The sequence below is a fragment of the Schistocerca serialis genome, chromosome 6 (genome assembly GCF_023864345.2).
Source record: "Schistocerca serialis cubense isolate TAMUIC-IGC-003099 chromosome 6, iqSchSeri2.2, whole genome shotgun sequence".
In the NCBI taxonomy this organism is placed as follows: domain Eukaryota; kingdom Metazoa; phylum Arthropoda; class Insecta; order Orthoptera; family Acrididae; genus Schistocerca; species Schistocerca serialis.
The window spans coordinates 302,454,936-302,476,988 of NC_064643.1; positions in this window are offsets into that span (position 1 = coordinate 302,454,936).

Genomic DNA, 22,053 nt, shown 5'->3' on the forward strand with positions numbered 1-22,053 from the left:
TGTGGGGCTACTTTATTTGTGCGACCATGTTGAAATCTTCCCCGAAAAGTTAAACTTCTTTGTAAACACTCCGCGAGTTAGCTTCCTATAGGATCATGGGAGTGATCCGCTAGCACTTGCACACTAACAAAAATTCAGCTTCCTGCATCTGACAATCGAGAGGAGGGCATCCGAGGAGTAATACTCTATTGGCTGACACTAGTACTTCTCCAACCAATGACGTGGCATGAGACATTATTTCAGCGTTCTAGCAGTGCCGAAGAAGGGAGGCGATGATAAAATCCAGTTGCTTTGAATCTGGAGAGGGTAAGTCATTTTAAGCTTATGGAGATTGTGGTTGATCATTGGATCTCTCTGGTCACTCTCATACCGCTTTCCCCTCTTTCTGCGACCACGGGCCTAGATCCTGATTGTTCTCTGATACACATTGGGACTTAAGATCTAGATTTGTTAGCGAGGACTTTGCTGGCGACTACACTTGCAGCTTATTTGATATCTTCTTAGCTCTCACTTCCTTATTGTCTTTCCAGCAGTTGTTAGATTTTACTTGCAGCCCAGTGCTCATGTCACGAGCATTCGACTTCGTTATTCTGCTCCTTTTTCTCAAGCCAGTCTTCCATCCCTCATTTGATACTGCTTTTACAATTTAATTCCGAACATCGGTTCGAGTTCTGACTCTACGACCACCGAGCCGTTCTTATGATCACTGTCATCCAGTTAAAATACTTTTCCTTAAGTGCTGCCAGTGTAACACGGACGAACACACATCGACCTCAGAAGAGATCCCTCGTAACGAGCTCCCTGTGCAGAACACGTAGACAGTGTAGTGACCATCAGAAGACGGCAACCATAACCCTCAGGCTTACACAAAAGAGAGGACAAAATTCGGCGCCGGCCGCTGTCAGCCTTGCTCTCTGCACAGCTCGTTCACAGAGATGAAGGAGGTGATTGTCATGCCGGCCTCTCGCTGCAGTCGGTCGATGGCCACAGCTGCCAAAGCCACTCGCGCCGTGTCTCCACGCCGCCGCCGGGAGCTGATTCACGACATTGTAAAGTCGCCCATCCTTAGGAAACCAACTCATGACGTGTTTTCCCGACCAGATAAAGAGACACTGAGATTATTAACTAACGATCTTCTTGATTCCTTTGCTTCAAGAAATTCACTTCTCAGTTGATCTGGCTTTCGGTTCATGTCACTGAGGTAATTTTTGGTTTGATCGACGATGATCTGATCTGCATCCAACTAACAACTTCTGTAAAATTTATCCACTAAAATATCCCTTCTAATTTTGCCAGCCAAAGCCAACGTCGGGGCATTTGCATACCTACACAACCGTCCATTAAAATTGCTACTCCAAGAAGAAATGCAGATGATAAACGGGTATTCATTGGACAAAATATTATACTAGAACTAACATGTGATTACATTTTCATGCAGTCTGAGTGCATAGATCCTGAGAAATCAGTACCCAGAACAACCACCTCTGGTCGTAATAACGGCCTTGGTACGCTTGGGCATTGAGTCAAACAGAGTTTGGATGGTGTGCACAAGTACAGCTGCCCAGGCAGCTTCAACACGATACCACAGTTCATCAAGAGTAGTGACTGGCATATTGTGACGAGCCAGTTTCTCGGCCATCATTGACCAGACTTTTCAGTTGGTGAGAGATCTGGAGAATGTGCTGGCCAGGGCAGCAGTCGAACGTTTTCTGTATCCAGAAAGGCCCGTACAGGACCTGCAACATGCGGTCGTGCATTATCCTGCTGAAATGTAAGCTTTAGCAGGGATGGCATGAGGGGTAGAGCCACGGGTGACAACACATCTGAAATGTAACGTCCACTGTTCAAAGTGCCGTCAATGCGAACAAGAGGTGACCGAGACATTTAACCAAAGACACCCCTTACCATCACGCCGGGCGATACGCCAGTATGGCGATGACGAATACACGCTTCCAATGTGCGTTCACCGCGATGTCGCCAAACACGGATTCGACCGTCATCATGCTGTAAACAGAACCTGGATTCATCCGAAAAAATGACGTTTTGCTATTCGTGCACCCAGATTCGTCGTTGAGTACACCATCGCAGGCTCTCCTGTTTGTGATGCAGCGTCAAGGGTAACCGCAGCCATGATCTCCGAGCTCATAGTCCATGCTGCTGCAAACGTCGTCGAACTGTTCGTGCAGATGGTTGTTGTCTTGCAAACGTCCCCATCTGTTTACTCAGGGATCGAGACGTGGCTGCAAGATCCATTACAGCCATGCGGGTAAGATTCCTGTCATCTCGACTGCTAGTGATACGAGGCCGTTGAGACCCAGCACGGCGTTCCGTATTACCCTCCTGAACCCACCGATTCCATATTCTGCTAACAGTCATTGGACCTCGACCAACGCGAGCAGCAATGTCACGATACGATAAACCTCATTCGCGATAGGCTACAATCCGACCTTTATCAGAGTCGGAAACGTGATGGTACGCACTTCTCCTCCTTACACGAGGCGTCACAACAACGTTTCACCAGGCAATCCCGGTCAACTGCTGCTTGTGTAAGAGTAATCGGTTGGAAACTTTCCTCATGTCAGCAGGTTGTAGGTATCCCCACCGGCGCCAACCTTGTGTGGATGCTGTGAAAAATTAATTATTTGCATATCACAGCATCTTCTTCCTGTCGGTTAAGTTTCGCATCTGTAGCACGTCATCTTCGTGTGTAACATTTTTAATAGCCAGTAGTGTATTTGTACGCCCTTACATTTATAAGGCAACCGTGGGTGCATATTTGAATAAATTCTCACTTTTACCGCTTTGCCGCGCACATTGCGGAAGCATGCAGGAAACCTGCCGAAACCAGCGAACCACGTATGGAAATTTTTCGAACAAACCAGTTATAACGACCAACAAATCTCGTAACTTGTTTCACCAAATACTCGTAGAGAGCCCATGAGGAAGACAAGAAAAAGCTTGCGGTTTTGCCTTTCCGTGACTCGGTAACTGCATCCTACCGGGGCTTAAAGCCGATTCAGTGTTCAAGCGTACCAGAAATATTCGGCTACTCATGAGGCCCGTGAAAGGTGATAGGCCTCAGAACATCAGGAATTCGCAGAATACCGTGTGGGTGTGGCTAATTTTAAGTTCGATAAACTATGCGAAGTACTGAACGGCTCTAGAGAGACCCCTGGAGGTGGTCCGAAAGGCGGACACGAAACTGCATTCCACGAAGAATCTATGGACAAATGATTCCCGTGACAGCATCAAAGATGCAGCGATTGAGATCAAAATTTCTGAAAACACCTTCAATAAAGACGGTAGTCTCTAGTTAAGCTCGGCTTGGTACACTGTCACCGAAAGGTTGAAGCGGATTTTGCAACCGAAATGTTACCTCATATGTCTTTGGACTGGGTACCAACGTCATCACAGGCCATAGCGCCACTATAGAAGAATAGAAGCAGGAACCACAGAAAAGTCACCACTCTGCAATGGTCGAGGAACACTCGATCGAATACTCTGGGATTGTAAACCAAGTAACGCGGCTGGAAACCCTAGAGAGTTTTGTCGATAATTGTAATGTTTTTCTATATGAGATAGTTTTTATGGACAATTGGGCGCTGGCCGACTGATTCAACCATTAGCCTTAAGTAACAGGACTTGACGAACCAATTGGCTCCCCTAGGACATTTGGCTTCACTAAACCGAAGAAGAGCTCCTTTCACCAGATGGGACACGTTAAGTGTACTTGCAGGTGCCTTCGATAAGGCAGTGTCCCTGGGATAGTGTGTTGCTTTTATTGGCATGGACAAAGAGATACCAAGGGGAGTTGTTACTTAACACACAGCAGATTTATTAGCGTTATGTGCTGCGTAGAAGATGGCGGATAAAGAATTTAATGCTGCTGTATTTTCGATTCAGACTGCGCATATAGAAACGGAATTACTTTGTCATGCAACCACAGAGCTGTTATGTATGGTTATTGCCTTCTGGATTAATAAGCAGAAGTTGAGAATAGTCTTTCGTATACATGGGACTACAGCCGATGCGAATTTCTTGAGGGAGGCAATCTTCCGGCGTAGGCTGTCTTTATTTTTGAAGTAAGCACTTTATTTCACACTTCTGCTGACAACTAAAAGTACTTTCATCCTCTTCGGTATTTACAAGCTACCTCCGTCATTTGTGCCTCAGTGAGAAACTGTAGTCACAATACATCTTTCACACATTTGTGTGGACAAAGCTGCATCTAATGGTGTCCATAATAAAGTTTTCACGATCATAAGAAATCTTGGTGTCTCAGATGCCACTTTTCTGACATTTGACCGTGCCTGGTCGTGGCTAAGCAGTACAACCTAACATACGGCGATGGTTCGACGTAAACTGTAGGAATTTTTGGTCAGATCCTTAAACACGAATTGTACGTAGATCCGCCATCACACCGACTCCAAATAATAATTAAAATATCGTTGAAATTCCTGTTCTGTTTTCTAAAGAAGGCGACAGCCTTTCGTTTCTTGAAAAGTCATTTTTGAACTTCAGTTTGGCTCTATTTAATGTCCTCTTTTACGTATTTAGCCTCAAGTTGTTTTTCCCTATTGCGTAAAGAAAACATCTGGCTTGGTGGCTAGTTCATCGATCATCATGGAAGCAGACCATGTTCAAAGCATACATATTAAGCTATTAAAATTTTGGGCTTTTTACACGATGATTTGATGTGTTGGCAGAAGAGCCAACACCGTGTAGCTAGAGGAGGCCGAAATGCACGCGTTTAAGCTCACGCAAACTGGCGTGAGGTCTGGAACAGGACAATGTAATTAATATAGCCAATATGGTACGTTGCTGCTGGAATACTTAACTTTAATCCATAATTGGTGTACATCGCTCTTGACGATACATGTGTTACAATCTCAATATTAACTGTAATGGCGCCTTGCTAGGTCGTAGCAAATGACGTAGCTGAAGGCTATGCTAACTATCGTCTCGGCAAATGAGAGCGTAATTGTCAGTGAACCCTTCCTAGCAAAGTCGGCTGTACAACTGGGGCGAGTGCTAGGACGTCTCTTTAGACCTGCCGTGAGGCGGCGCTCGGTCTGCAATCACTAACAGTGGCGACACGCGAGTCCGACGTATACTAGCGGACCGCGGCCGATTTAAAGGCTACCACCTAGCAAGTGTGGTGTCTGGCGGTGACACCACATGATTATCATGCGTCCTAGCACAGTTCTGACACAAGGATTTGAACCTACTGTGAGGTATATCCTCTATCAACAGACTCGACCCATTAGATTATTTACCCACTTGAGCCTGCTAGGCTAAAGCCGGCGTGTAACATAGAAAGTTGAGATTTTGTAGCAGATGTGGGAACATTGTGGGTTCAATGGTGTAGTGCCTTTGTATGGTACACTGGCTAGAACTGAGTTCATATTTCTCCTAATGAAGAATAATAAATTGCGCAGAATCACAAATCTTTTTACGAGTAATTAATGTCTGCCAGTTTTATTCCATCTGTCAGGCCTACTTTCTTCCTTCGTGTGAAATAAAAGTGACAGTCATGACCATTAATTCCTGACAGCAACCTTGTCGGACTTCTCATTAAAAATCCATTCACTTTGTCTTTTGTGTTTTTCAAAATCTAAGCAGGCTGCCGAAAAAAGTTCTTGACGATGACACAAGAAAAAAAGTAAAGTTAGATATGTGAACATCCAGCTTAACTTCCCTTCAGGAAATTTGGAAATTTGTGGTAATGTCTTATGGGACCAAACTGCTGAGGTCATCGGTCCTTAAGCTTAGACACTACTTAATTTAACTTAAATGAACTTACGCTAAGGACGACACACACACCCATGCCCGTGGGAGGACTCGAACCTCCGACGGGGGACCCACGCGGACCGTGACAAGACGCCTGAGACCGCGCGGCTACCCCGCGTGGATTTACCTTCAGTCTCTGATTTAGAGGTAGTGGACCCATTATTATTTATCGATCGCATCCCTGTGTAAGCATCTCATTTCGAGTTTGTTATGACACTTATTTGGAAAGTACTCACACTGTCTACTTCTACCAGTGAATATGTCTTGCAGCCAAAAAGTACATCATGAATGACAGTGTCTTCTATAAAACCAAACAAATGCAAAAACATTTTATTAATTAATGTGCGGACATCTTTCGGGATGAAATCATTTATCAAGTGTCAGACGTAGATTCCAAATTTATTATGAAGTCCAAAGCCCATTTTTAATTATCAGATTCCATTTCAGCATGTACGTATATTGGCGTTTCGTGGCGGAGTTAAGTTCCAAATCTATCTTGTTGTGAAATACCTGCCTTAGCAGTTCTAATAAACCATGTTAACCTCTGCTTATACGCATTTTGTCCAGATGATTCAGGACGATATGCTAAAGATTGGTCCTGCATGGTATATGTGGGGGTAGGATAATTTTGCAGAGCCCCTGTACGAATCCCAGTATCGACCACGATGACAATCTGTTCTCTTTTTGTCGGGCTTTCTACTGTGGTATTCTAAACCGTAGCTTCTTGTCCACCGAAATTGTAAGTCACTAGCACCCGAATAATGCAAGACGCTTCGTAACATAAATTTCTCTTCTCCTTAAATTGTTTGCTGGTCACTGGGGAATGTAATGCAGCAGATACTACGCCTGCTGCTTCCTTCTGCCCACATCCTCTCCATCTATATATGTGTGTGTGTGTGTGTGTGTGTGTGTGTGATGGGGGGTTGGTAGGGACGAGGGAGCAAGCGGTTTAGCTTGTGTGTTTGGGCGGGCGGAAGGCGGGGAATGCAAGTGGTTTTGTGTGTGTGTGTGTGTGTGTGTGTGTATGTATGTATGTGTGTGTGTGTTTGTGTGTCGTGTTAGGTGGGGGGCGGGGTGAGCAAATGGTTTTGTGTGTGTGGGGGGGGGGGGGGGGGGGCAGGCACAGTAGACAGAAATGCGTAGCGGGGAGAGGCCAAAGCGTCCTGCCGGAAACTACTTTGCGCGCCAGAAACTCATTCTGCAGACATGCGCACCGCTCGCCGAGTGGAGAGCCCGCCGTCCATGAATACTGCATGTCCGCTACGCCAGAGGCGCTCACGCATGCAGAACGTCGGTAAAAGCGCAGTTACTGTGCACAAGACGCCGCGCATGAGGAATAGCGGCTGTGCTCCAGTGCGATGTGTGAGACGAATGGGCGTTTAACCCGCGACGCAAGAAGCTTCCGTAACTCGTCAGTAATTGAATACGCTGTAGAGAAATACCGTAGTATCACACACCACTGACGTCGGCCAGGGTGGCCGAGCGGTTCTAGGCGCTACAGTCTGGAGCCGCGAGACCGCTACGGACGCAGGTTCAAATCCTGCCTCGGGCATGGTTGTTTGTGATGTCCTTAGGTTAGTTTGGTTTAAGTATTTCTAAGTTCTAGGGGACTGATGACCTTAGAAGTTAAGTCCCATAGTGCTCAGAGCCATTTGAACCATTTGAACACACCACTGAATAACAATCCTCGTAATAGGTACGTTTTCAGATTTGATATGAATAAACGAATATATTGATAAATTTAGTTTGCAGATTGCCTCTAGCCGCTCTGCATTAAATAAAATTTTCCTCTTTTTCTTCGCTGCACATCAACCAATGATCTAATTTCTCCAATGTTTTGCCTATTGGTTTTGAATTTTCATCCTTGTATTCTCAGATTTGTATTATCTCGTAAATGTCCCTGATTATTAATTTTGTGTTTATTCCGTTATTTCTTCACTGTCTTGCTAGTTAATGTGGAATTTTATCATCTGTTCATCGACTTTTCAGTTACGTTCACATTTGAAGTATAAAATTATCGAACAATATTTCTTATTTTCTGCTATCAAGCATTCCTTGAATGTATCTGTCGAGTACTTGTTATTTTTCTAACTTCAACTCTGTTTCTCTCTGAGTGTTTTTATACTGCTGCGTAAGTTTGAAATTCAGGAGTTCCTGTTATCGTTCTATTGTTTAATATGTTCATCATAACATTTCTTCATTGTCATTCACTGAAGGCTACATTAAACTAGTATTAATAGGTATCTGTAGCTATGAACAAAATACTGTCTTCTAAAGCTGAAGTGATCCATTTCTAGAGAACGTCATTTTTTTAATGGAAACACTATTATTTTATGAGAGCAAATTCTTTATTCAAGCAGCTTCTCATTTGACCTCACAACGACTGAGTGTACACCGTACCAGCCCTGCTTACCTTTAAAAAAGAGGAGGTACCGAGAATCAAACTCCGATCCTTTCACACTGAACGAAGCGGTGCCAATCATTCGTAATTTTGTTTTGGCGTAGGTTTACAGCCTCCAAAAATTTTTCAAGGGAAAACACGGTCCGTAGAGGACTGTAATATTGTTAATTGTTGATTTCGTTTACGTCATTTTCAAGCTTCTGAAATAAAAACATACCAATGTCGAAAACTTTGTAACGTAAGTACGTATTGTGTAAATATTGCAAGACATAGCAACAATCATGTTAGAAACACGGAATAATCCGTTTCGTCTAGTTACATGTGGGCAACCATCATATGATTTATATTCCACATACAAAGCAACATTTGACATGGACCACATGCATCATAATAAGTGGCCGAAAACCAAGTCCTTATAATCCATGACCCCAAGACAGTAAGTGTTACCTGTAACAACTCACTATACAAACTGACAATTACTATTAGCTGGTCTTTAATGCATTACAAATAACATTGTCAACTGTCGAGTAAACATGTCAGAGTGCATAACAGTCTTCGCTGTTGTGCCAGAAAATTTTAACATACAAACGTCTATAAACAATAATGTAAGGTACAGCATAACGTACATAGTAAAAGGAAAGCGTGTATTCTACCATATTTGGCCCCACGTCAAATGATATCAATCTATTGGCATTAACACAAAACATCCCCTCAGTTTAATTCGAAACAGAAAACTACATTATCATAATGTTCAAGTAATGCGGATCTAATTCAACAATATAAACAAAACAAAACATTTTCACATTAAAATATAAAACTCTCTACATATCTTTTAAACAAACAGCCCTTTGCTTTAATCATTATAAAAAATATATGGGCATGTATACATTCATTGTACCACCCTGTTGGTATTAAGGTACAACTATCAACATTATAATGTGACTCACGCCACCTATATCATTACTGAATATCACGAATAATATAAACTCAATGATTTACATGAAATATCACCCCCAATTCATGCATAAAAACATTTCAATCATTTGTTCAATGAGTATTAAATACTTGTACCTCTGAGGTAAGATCAAAGCGGCACAGATGAAGTAAAACATTGTCTTAAGTGCGGCTGCTATTATTGAAATTCGTATCTGTGTACTAAAACAACGGTTTTGTCTTTTACAAAATAACATTAATTTATAAAAATACAACAGGAGGGAGGGAGTGGATGGGAGGAGTAGAAGGCAATGGTCCTAAGCATCAACACTATGTGAGTTCAGGTCACACATTTGTAAATGGCGAATATATGGTGTACATTACTGAAACTGAATGCATTGTATTCCAAGTCAGCTTATTATACAATAAGAGAAAAGATCAGTAATATGTATTAATAATGGAACACATTCATATGTAATATATGTTTTAACTAACACGTGAATAATTTGAAAATAAAGACTAGAATTTAACGTATTTAGGAATAAAATATGTGTTACCTGTTAATATTTATATATTGGTATAGTGACAAATAACAATCAGAAAATAATATACACTAAAAAGCAAGATCCATAACTCGTCTTACGAGCCAAAAACCATTAATATCCCCCAGGTTTTGACAGTAACCTTATTATAAGTTTATTGTAAAAACTGTCGTAGGTTGAAAATCTGTAATTTATTTTTTACGTTCTTTGCCTAGGTAGTGTTCTAATAACTAATTTTAAAATTAATGCTAGGGGCATATGTCACATTAAAATTAATGTCAACGGCATATCTCACATCAAAAGGAACGCCAGAGTAAGGGATACTTAGATATGACGATAAAAACTAGTAATAGTAGTAGAGAAAGCGACCTTGTGTACATAAATATATCACGATGCAAGGCGATATCGTAGTTTCACTCTAACTGTTAATAAATCAAGAAGTTAATCTAAAGCAAGTCGAAACACCGTATAAGCTGAAACATATCTGCTTAGTAACATACGAGCAAGTGTCAATTACAAAAGAGAATAATGGAAGTAGAGGAGGCGAGGCGAAGGTCATACAATTCAAAATAAATACAACAGACGTTAGTTGGTACTCGTAGATCTAAGTTGCAAAGTCAGGGATGCATATTATTGAAAGTGAATGAAATGTTTTCTAATCAGTTTATTGTATAATAAGACACAGAAACATAAATTAGCTAGCCACTGTTAAATAAATTGACTCTTAAAAACAGGAAATCCTAAAACTTATTAAACTTTTTAAAGGGAAAAATTAATGATAACAGCAGGAAACAAGCTTTACTGATTAACATCCTTTTGATTCAGAAGGATTCAGGATATTTAAGGGAATAGCAGGAAAAAGAGTTCTGAAGAACGTACCCCAGTTTGGAACATGTTTCATTGTAAGAAAAAGCATATTAAATCAATGACAGGATTTCAAACAATTAATGACAAACTTTCCAGACCAACATTTAAATCATCAAACAAAGTTTACACCATTTTAAATGCCCATGCACCAACGAATGAGAAAATCAGGACACAGAAAGAGCAAACCGACAATTTTTGGTAAAATGTGTCAAAGCACCCTAGATCACACTCCATCGGAAAACACAGTATTAGTACTTGGAGACTTTAATGCACTACTTGGCAAAGAACGTCAGCACATATCAGTGGTAGAAAAATTCCTGCACGTAAAGTACCAACGCTAATGGAAAAGACTGTTAAACGTATGAAGTCAGCGTAACATAGACTATGCGTGGAACTAGCAAGGCTGTGCTGACACGGGATAATTATGTCCTTAAAATGGATTTACTTCTCTACGACCCGGCTTACAGAAGACTAGTGATCTCACAGAAAGGATTAAGCACAAGACTCTTTCACTTTTGAAAACGAGCTCGGTCTCAGAAGATTTACGCAAGAAATTTCGTTTTGGTGCAGCCGCTCCGCCTAGATTCTGTGCTCTCCAAAATTGCACAAGGAAGTGCATCCTCTACGCCATATTGTTAGTAATTTGGGTGGTGCACTCGCTTATAACCGTTTCAGCTATTTATTATCTGTGTTCAGCCCATATGTTGGCAAGTGTGCACAAAATATATCCAATTCAGTGGGTTTCATTCGACGCCATTGACGCTTGAAATCTTTGAGGTTATGAGCTTCGGATTTACTTGTGAATTTCGATATTATATTTCTACACAGTGCCTCTGGAAGAGTCTCTGAGTTTGATTAGTGAAAAACTGCATGAAGAATGAGATTTTCACTCTGCAGCGGAGTGTAGGCTGGCATGAAACTTCTTGGCAGATTAAAACTGTGTGCCGGACCGAGACTCGAACTCGGGAGCACACTCCGCTGCCGAGTCGAAATCTCTTTCTGGAAACATCCCCCAGGCTCTGGCTAAGCCATGTTTCCGCAATGTCCTTTCTTCCAGGAGTGCTAGTTCTGCAAGGTTCGGAGACGAGCTTCTGCGTAGTTTGGAAGGTAGGGGACGTGTTACTGGCAGAACTGAAGCTGTGAGGAGGGGTCGTGAGTCGTGCTTGGGTAGCTCAGATGGTAGAGCACTTGCCGGCGAAAGGCAAGGTTCTCGAGTTCGAGTCTCGGTCCTGCACACAGTTTTAATCTGTCAGGAAGTTTCACAACTGGATGAAGGCTCGGTGAAGCTATGTTGTCATACGCTGATATCATCATATTTCTCGTTTAATGGCAACAATTTTGAACAGAATTACGGAATTGCTATAAGTAGTCGTTTATCGCCCATAGTCGCCAATTTATTTATGCAGGATACAATATTGAGCACTTCAGCTTTGCAACGAACATGCTTCTGGAGTTACGTAGATGATACGTTTGTCGTCTAGCCTCGCTGACGCGATGACTTGAACAGATTTTTGGTTAACTTCAGTTGCCTTCATTGCAGCATCAAATTTGTCATGGAAGTTGATACTAATGGGACGCTTCCATTTCTGGACATCATGGTTTACAGAAACAAAGATGGTACTCTGGGACACAATGTTCCGCCGAAAGCCGACACACACCAATCGGTATCTGTGTACTACGAATTGCCATCTGCCATCCCAACGCATTAGCGTCCTTAGAACTCTGGTACGCAGAGGATATGCCATTTCTGACGCGGAATGATTAGCTGAAGGGGCTGTTTTTAAGGAAAATGGATATTCTGAGAAAGAGATTCATCGTTCTATGGAGTTTGGACCATTTCCGGAGCTGCATGGAGAGGAACATCGATCTGTAGCCTTTATTCCTTACGCTCTGAGCATATTGTTTAAGAAGTTTTAATATTATCAGTGCGCTCCGTTCACCTCCAAAGATTACGGCACTACACGGTTCTGTGCAAGACGATTTGGGGCTTGGGAAGCCTGCCATTTACAAAATTCCTTGTCAATGTGGGAAGGCTTAGATCGTCTGTTCGATTCGCACAGTTCAGGACACGTGCGCGAGACATTGCCGTCACTCAACTCTATAACAACTGGAAAAATCGGCGGTAGCAGAATATCGCATAAACGGGAGGCACAGGATGAAATTTGATCAGTTATCAACACATCCGGTTTTCGGAACATTGTTTATAAAGATGCAATTAAAATTATGTTGGCATACAATTTTGTTCCTTTTCCTCCTAGGAGGACGGAAAAGGAATCAACCTAATTTCAATTGCCTCTTTATAAACACTGTTCCGAAACCCGGAAGTTCTAGCAAGACGTGAACCACGGTGCTATCCCGCATCAATGCAGAACGTACTTCGGTGCAGTCAGTCCGAATGTTTGTAGACAGTCTTTCCGTGCGGTGTATGATAGTCTATGGTAGTCGCCGGAGCTCTACTAAGGGCGGCGACATCAGCCCAGTCTTGGACATCAGCAACTGTGATGGGCAGTGCACATGCCGTGTACAGTATGGAGGTCTGTATAAGAGACGATTTGCAGCCGTGGCATCAGCTTTCAGCAGAATTCAGCAGCGGCAGCGTTCTCCTGAAGATGGCAGACAGTTAGATAGCCGAAATTTCGAATCTTGTTCATCTTAGGATCCGGCAGCAAAACCGAAGAGCCTTTCAAGATCTGAGGATTTCGAAAAACTGGAAAAGTGAAGAAAGAATTGTAAGGAAAGTGATGAGACCTAAAACTAATAGCAATGTTGAATACAAATTCTGATCAAAGAGAGAGTTCTGTTAGAAAATCGAATAGCTGATGTAATGAGTAAAAGAAGATTACAGTTTTATGGACACACATACCGAATGGACAGTAACAAACTAACCAAGCTGATCTTCAACTTACTAAACAGCTACAGATCCAACCCAAATATTCACCGAACTAACGAAGACGTGAAAAACACAGGAATTAGAATGGACATAGCAACAGGAAAGACAGGTTTTGAGGAAAGAAATAATGATAGGCATACATTTATACGTAATATCTTTTATAGCCTACATAACATAGATATAATGCTAACCATTGAGCTATGGAGGATGTTATTTGTTTCACGAGACTAGAGATATTAAAAATCCTGTGGCATAACACACGCATTACGAACATGTTTTTATAAAGCGCACTACCAACGGGGCGGGGGGGGGGGGGGGGGGGGGAGGGGAGGGCGGAAGAGTGCGGGGCTCTTTGTGCCCACGACAAAAAAAAAATTAATTCAAATGTATTTAATTTTTATTGGCTTTTATTGACAAAATATCGTATAATGAACTACTGATGTGTAGCAGAGGTCTAGAAACTGTAAATCATATTTAATATTTTCCACAGTTTTCATTATTTAAGTTTGTTTAGTCTTATTTTATTGAGCAACATCTCTTTACATTGGTATTAAAAGTCATTACAGAGTTACTGAAGAACACTTCATTACAATTAAAAAATATTACAGATATTTTAGGTTAAATACAGCAGTTTACATTACATAGTTTCTGGAATCACTTACTCATCACATTCTTCTGAAGCGCCATCACACTTTGAAGGTATAATAGTTTTCTTGCTGTGTTTACATCATTTGTACCTCTCACAGTTGTTAAAGATAATTTTCGTTTTGTTAACTTTATTGTACTTCACTGCTTTTGATTGGCTTTAACGACAACAGAAATAGCATCGTCCACTTCCTCCTTACTTTGCAGCGAACTTCTCCGTGATAATTCGTCCGAGGATACCTCCCATGGGTGAAACCATACACTTCCGGAGTAGTATTCGTTGCCTTTTCTTCAATGTATGGTTTCGTAAGCTGTAGTCCTAATTCTTGAAGAAAAAGCCATTGCTTATTCGACTCTGGGAAGTTGAGCATAAACAATGCATAACCATTTAATGCTGTTACGTCCACAAGAGGTTAGAAAATTGATAGCGCCCACTTTCTTGTAGTCATCTTAGTTGAAAATTTCCTCGCCATTTGCTATATTGTGTTAACACTACCTTTCGTCTTATTATAATATAAATTTACGACCGTTATCTTCTTAGTGTCAATAGGTAAACCAGCTACAGTGTCATAATCTTGAGTCGACAGCAATAGAAGATTTTTTTGGGTTTTTCATGGGGATATAAGAAACCATGGTGAATGGGATATTTCCAGTATTAGAACCACTGAAAGCAGAGTTCCTGGAATATAATTCCCTTCTTGAAATGTCTTTCAGTTCTTGAGGTATATGCTTCCTATTAGCTTGTAATGTTCCCACGAGTGTTAGCTTGTGATTCCTCCACAAATCTTCTGTCAAATCAATTGAAGTGTAATATCTTTCCGTGGTGACATTAAGCCCTGACATATATATGGGAACAACCAGGCGTCCCACTACAGCCGCTTTCTGAATTTGATTGTTGTGGCTCCATGCTGAGAACATATCTGTCTGTGAGCATTCGTATAAGTATCCCTTTCTTTCCGGGTTTTTCCTTAATGAAGACCTTAAATGGACACCTGCCACGGAACAAAGACAACATTTCATCAAAAAAAGTGTGCATCTCAGCTGAATAATATCTTGGCAGTAATTCGTTCATTTTAACAAATACTTCTCGTGTTGCTACAAACTTGTCGTGTTCCCTGCGCTCTAGCAGTACAAGTAAACCTTTCTGGGGTGTTTGACCATAAATCGGGAATAGGTGATCTTCAGCGACCTCCTTCCCCGTAATAATATGTTATCCTGTATATGCCATGAATTCAAGCCAGTCTGTTTTGGGTAACTTCTGTTCCAACGCTTCTTCATTGTTATGATGTTAACAATTTCTGGAGAAGAAATCATTTTAAACGATCCTCATATTGTTCCTGATTTACCTTCAATTTGTATGCCTTCACCCTATTTCAATGTGTTTTGTACTTCTCGTATTGTACTATAAGGAAATTTGGATAAAAAACTTGTCCAGTAGTTGTAAAATACTTCCCACTGACCTCACCAGCTGCAGGTGCATAATGCACAACGCATTCCTCTTCAGCTACAGTCACTACTTCATCACTATGACCAAATTCAGTTTCAGAAACTGTAACATCTGCATAAATGTCTAATACTTCTCTCTCAGTAAAAGAGCAACAATGTATTTTCTGACACAGTTATCTGTAACAGTGGACAAAACGCCACCGAATAAGAAGGATCAATAAACAATCAGAAACAAAAGAGAAATGAATCACGCAGGGAAATTCAGTCTGCAGATGGTCTACACTGCCTAAGTGTTATAATTTATAGAATAAGACATTCGTTGTCAAGCTACATCGACTAGTAAGGAGATAGACTTACTGCTACCTCCATTGGACTTTAATTAACGGATTAAGTTTAGCTGAAAAAATTAGAGGAAATAATAAAAAGAATAATTTTATCAGAATATTAAATATGAAATACCAATCTAAATTACAATAGTTACAGAAGATGGGCACATGGTAGCTCCCACCCATCTTGGTACTGTAAGGGTTAATTACAATAAAATCTGCGAGATAATGAGATAAATGTCTGACACGTTTACCAAACTCATTTTCCTCCTATTAACAGTAACACTAGTGGAAGCAGCAGACTAGCAACTTTCATAACTCCGCCGGTTTGAAAAGGGCACAAACTTTATATTTTAGGCTCTGAGGATAGATCGGTGGGCTGATAGGTCAAGTGTATTTCGTACCAGAAGTTGGCACTGGGTCCATGTTGTCCATGTTTTTCAGTGGCAGCTGGATTTTGGAGGGATGCGCGGAAAGTGGAGGAGGAGGCACCACGTGAAGTGAACGGGAGTAGTGGGGCTAGGTGATTTCTCAGACAGCTAGCGTTTTTGCAAAATACAACATCGCAGCTGTAGATGTGGCAACATCACACTGGCGTCATGGTGGGAAATTACTTATTTTGTCTGGAAATAGGGCAATTGGGGTTCCTCCACTAACCTAACCACTCCACGCCTCCCCACAGTCCAATGATGTCCCCACACTTCACCACCACACTGCCCCTGAAAATGGCGCGAAACAGTGTGTTTGTGCTGAGCGGCAGGAGAGGAATGACATAAGATATTTATTTCTTTATTTGGTGATTGTTCTCCCAACTCTGATGCCCCCTCCCCCACACGCACTTTCCATCACAGCCTCATTTTCTCAGATCGCAAGCGTATATGTTCACCTCAAAGTTTGAAGACAGACTGCCCTAGCCCACAATCTCACCACCAGAGGGTGCTCAAAACTACACAACAGCCACCCCACACTCTCAACGCCCCACCCGCCCTCACTTTTCGAGTTTCATCTGCCTGTTTGGAGGCATTGTCAGACAGAAAAAAAATTCAGAATTGTACAGCTACTGTGATGTTCATCAATTTTCTGAAAAGCCGAGTGGGTTTAAAAATGGCTGTGAGCACTATGGGACTTCACTTCTCAGGTCATCAGTCCCCTAGAACTTTGAACTAATTAAACCTAACTAACCTAAGGACATCACACACATCCATGCCTGAGGCAGGATTCGAACCTGGGACCGTAGCGGTCGCACAGTTCCAGACTGTAGCGGCTAGAACCGCTCGGCCACTCCGGCTGGCGCTGAGTGGGCTTAGTTTATATTTGTGCTGGAGTCAGGCATGTTAACGCACTTATTTTTTTATCTTTCTCACTTTCCAAAGCACAGTGCTGCAATGGGAGACCCACAACTGTGTCTGAGCACAGACCGGAAAACCAGAAGACATCTAAAAGTTCATGTCCTAATTCGAGACCTACAACAGATCTTGAAGAAAAAAAACGGACACAAAACAGACCGGATGGCTAAAAAGATGCTCCTAGAATTCGATGCACTGAACTACAAACGAGGAAAATGGCTGGAATTTTCTGTGAAATTTCAATGTCCAACAACTGCTGGTCTAGAGATGCTTTGAAGCCACAATGCCAGATGTAGGACAGCGTCTCACCTGTCCGAATCTGAGGAGACTGGTCTGTACTTGTTTCTGAACACTCGAACAAAGAAGGCATTACGTGACTTTCTGGCGTCACGGAATTTTCTGTAGATAGTTTGATCTGTCCCTGTCTTGTCCGAACCAGTCTGTAGAGACTCCTTTGCTCACCACAAAAAATGTTTTATGACTCTGTGACGTCATGGAGCCTACTGTGAATGGAGTATCCTGATTGGTTCTTAATGAATTTACCCCCCAGAACGCTGGTGGTGGTGTGGGAACACTGTCCGCCACTTTCTACAGGCAGACATATTACCAGAGTTCTAGTAGAAAGTTATTTTTACACAGATCGAAAAAAAATGCAGCAGCCATATTGATCTGACAAACCTGCAAAAGTGGTCTACAGATCATGAAATACAGAAAATACTCCCAGAGGCCCTTAAGCAAGGTCAGTCGGTCATCCATAACAGCCAACGGTTGAGAGACACCAGCCCCACTTACACGCTGGCCTGATGCATGACCGGAGATCCCTGTGAGGACCCCGGCCACTTTCCGAACTGGTGTACAAAGGCTGGGCAGGTTCCTCCGGCAGAAAGACGTCCACTAACCGTAGTGTTCCCAGCTGGGCCAGCTTGCTGTCGTGGTTTCCGCACCGAGTTGCGTCCATCTCCAGACTGTGAGACTACAAGGATATATACTTTCTGAGCTCCGCTGATGAGAAATGCTTCGTCTTTCGCGAAATAATTTAGCAATCTCGAAACCAATGTCAGCTGCAAACCCGATTTTACACGACAATATTTGTGTCACTTATGCTGAAATCACCGACTAGCATATGAAAATATCCGGAATTTCAGGCATTTTCACATAATTTATCGGAATATCATACGATTTACACGACTGTTCTCGATATAGCAGTATGCTACCGATCGCCTGCACAGTATAATTCTGGAGATGAAGAGTGGAAATTATATCTTTAGAGAGGCGAAACACCAACAAGGTCATTGCATTGGACGTGCTGCAAACCACTGAGGAACTTGAACGTACGGAAAGAAAGGAAGAATGAATTGATTGTTGGTGTTAACAACGATCATCCTCCTTTGCCTCCTCTGCATTACTGCAGATGACGTGTCACTGAGCACGTTTGTTCTGTGCATGCAGTACACGTGAGGCGCCTAGTTGTTTCCACTGCACTGTGTGGAATACGAGGGTTCTATTGTAGTTCACTAACCTGCTGTCATCAAGTTGACGTCCCCAGCGCAGAAAACAGCACGCAGGTCGTAGGTTCTGTATCTTGAGGCTGAAACTGCCTCGTGACTACCGGAGTGAATCTTTTAATACTGAATACTGGCAAACACATCCTGCCACAGACAACATGACTGTACATCTCGACTGCCTAATCCGGAGTGACGAACAGGAACTTAAATAAAAATTGGAAACACATCCTACGACAGACACCACGTCTGTTCTTCTCAAGTGCCTAATCCAGAGTGACGAACAGCCCGAAACACTTCGCGCGCCATACCAGAAAAGGTGTGACCCGAACGCTTCAGAAGTGGTTCGTCTGAAATTTCGTCAGTCTTTTGTTTTTGATTTAAATTGTTTTTAATAAGTCTAAAATGACTGATTGATAGTCAGCTGTTGAGTGATATTTACGTTAAAAGGTGAAGTCATTCCAATGAGTAGTTTAACTACTACTACTAATAATAATAAGAATAACTATACTTTAACGTTTTGGTGCCCTTGCTCCGAACACAGCAGCCAAACACTGAGTAGTAGCCATATGCAGGCGGTCTTTCTCACGGGAATGGTACCGAATCTAACATCTGTCACAGGTACCTCACACCACATTTCGTCGTCTATATACTTCTTGCATCTCCACTGCTCTGGGAACAGCTTCTTGGAGCCTAATATAATGGCTGAATAAGCCAGAAATATTACAAACCTTATCTCATGTGCAATGGTTTTTACGTGAAAACTCGAAAATAGGGGAAACCTGTAGCTCCACTAGTATTTTTTTAACGTATACCGATATCATTGAAATAACAGGTTCCAGTTTGTCCTTGTACTTTACAAAGTCGACTAAAGTGTTAATACTCATTAGCACATCCGTTTCTCGTGTCTAGAAAACTAGCATATGTCTCTCCCACCGGTATTTTACCATCTAGATGGAAACAATACATTACAATCGATGTACCCTCAACCAAATAAACACGAGAAATGTACAGAATGGCAGTATACCTCATAGCTGAACAAGAGGCTTCTGGAATTTTCATATCTTGCGGACCGACAAAGAGAGACTTGTAACGACTAGTCTCACTACAGCTCTCACAAAGACGTCAGTGACCACACCACCCCCAGTCGAACAAGAGGCTTCTGTTTGTGGTCTGCAGAAATCAGTCACAGACTGACAAAATATTCCTGAACAGGACGCTTCTCTTAAATTAGTCGAGGGCTCTTTATGTTTACGAATATCTGTGGCTAGATAGGCCCTTGTTATGTATTGTGGTTTCAAACAAGTCCTTAGAGTCCTCTTTGTTAAATATATTCGCTTAGGCAATGTTTTTCCGACATTTACAACAATCCGTGAAGGTACTTTTTATAAATAGACCAACTCGCACTTGGCATTAGACAATGCTTCGTGTGGCTCATGATGGTATTAAGTAAACAGCCGTAATGCTTCCTCTGTGATATAAAGTGTTACTATAAAGTTTCTCCAACATTTCCGATAAACACTCAGAATGTTTCCTCTGCGATATGAAGTTTTCTATAATGTTTTTCCAACACTTCCGATAATTCGCTAACTTAATTTTCATAATTAAGTCAACATTTATTCGTGGTTGACTGCACGTGGTACCAGACTGTTTCACGTCGCTCATGGTGCTACACAGATCCCCATGACGTTTCCTTCTTAACTTAAATTGATTAAAACCTTATATTATATTATGGCCATCGATATTCGTGTGTAATTTCTCAGTTTTTCCGAGCTTTCTTTGTCGGTCGACATATGTGATCCTAGACAGCTCTTTGAATGTTGCGTGGCTTTGAGACCTTACTGTGCTCCTTTTGTTTCTCGGTCTTGTTTCAGTGATGTTGTAATGTCACTCCCAATCGCGACTAAGACTGACGCACTTTAACAGACATTCCCTTGCGAATCCAGCCACGTGGTGGTATGTGTGGAAGTTGCTAGCCAAAGTGAGGTTTCTGGTGTATTCTTGTTTCTCTTGCATGTCTCCATTATTCTGATAGTACAATAAATTCAATAATTTCTCCACAAACTTGTCAGATGGTTTGATATGCTACAGTCCTTTCGTTATCGTTATCCTCCTGTCGGGGACACGGTTGATTAGTTTGGTTTATTGTAAAACTGATGACTTTTCATGCATTGAATGAATATTGGGCTTGATAATCACAATTCTGCGAATAAGTCTAGTGAGAGCTTTGTTCATACGAAAAATATTGTTTCCGCCTCCACTTTATTTTATTGAAATCTGAACGTTAATGTTCCCTTTTCTTAACTTCCCCTAATGAATAAATTGAATATACATACGGGCCGTCCAGCTGTTCTTGTACATCAAGGCCTGTGATCAAAATAAATATTCTTTGCAGTTAAGTACATGAATAGACATCGAGTGGACATAATTTACTTTGAGTGTTGCACGACATAGAGAACTTTTCCTTCTTTATCAAGCGTTCTATTGCATGAAATGGTGACCTGCCTTGGAATTAACGGGCCGCTCCCATAAAATCTTTCCTCCTGCAAGGATAAACCGTTTCCACAAAATATTCCACCCTCTTGGGTTATGTGCTCATCTCTTGCAATCACATTACTTTTCTTCTCAACTGCTGAGAATAATTGATTTACGGCTTCAAAAGCCTCGTGATGGACATAATTTTCTTAGGCTGTTGCACGAAATAGAGAACTTTTCCAACTTTACCAAACGTCCTATTGCCTAAAATGGTGAACTGCCTTGGGAACAACCGGCCTCTCCTATAAAATGTTCCATCCTGCAAGGATAAACCATTTCTACAAAATATTCCACCCTCTTGGATTACGCGCTCATTCCACACGTCCGTTGGAATCACATTACTTTTCTTCTCAACTGCAGAGAATAATTGACTTGTGGCATCAAAAGCCAAGTGCTTGCTGCAGTATAATATTTATCATAAATGTTCTGGGTGTACAAATAGAAGCAAGACGGTACTATTTGAGGAACATCCACTCCTTAGTATAGAGGGCCAAACCACCTGGAATGTAAATAAACGCTGGATTGCAGGAAGAAAAAGTCTTAAAACAAATATTTGTCTGCTTGTTGGGGAAAATTGCTCCACTAACATACTTGCTGAGAATTGTTTTTGTTTCATGAAAATCCTTGCCTGAATCCTCTTTCAAGCGGTACGTTAACCCATAATCTTTCTTTTGTTTGCGTAATCCGCCAAAGAGAGCGTGTCGCCTGTTTTACCGCGCGAGCGGTAGATTCGCTTGTGAATGCGTGTGTGAGCGTATGTCTGTGTGTATGCTGCGTGCCTACGTGTTCGCAAATATATGCATTACAAAAGCGACGTAATATACAACTGT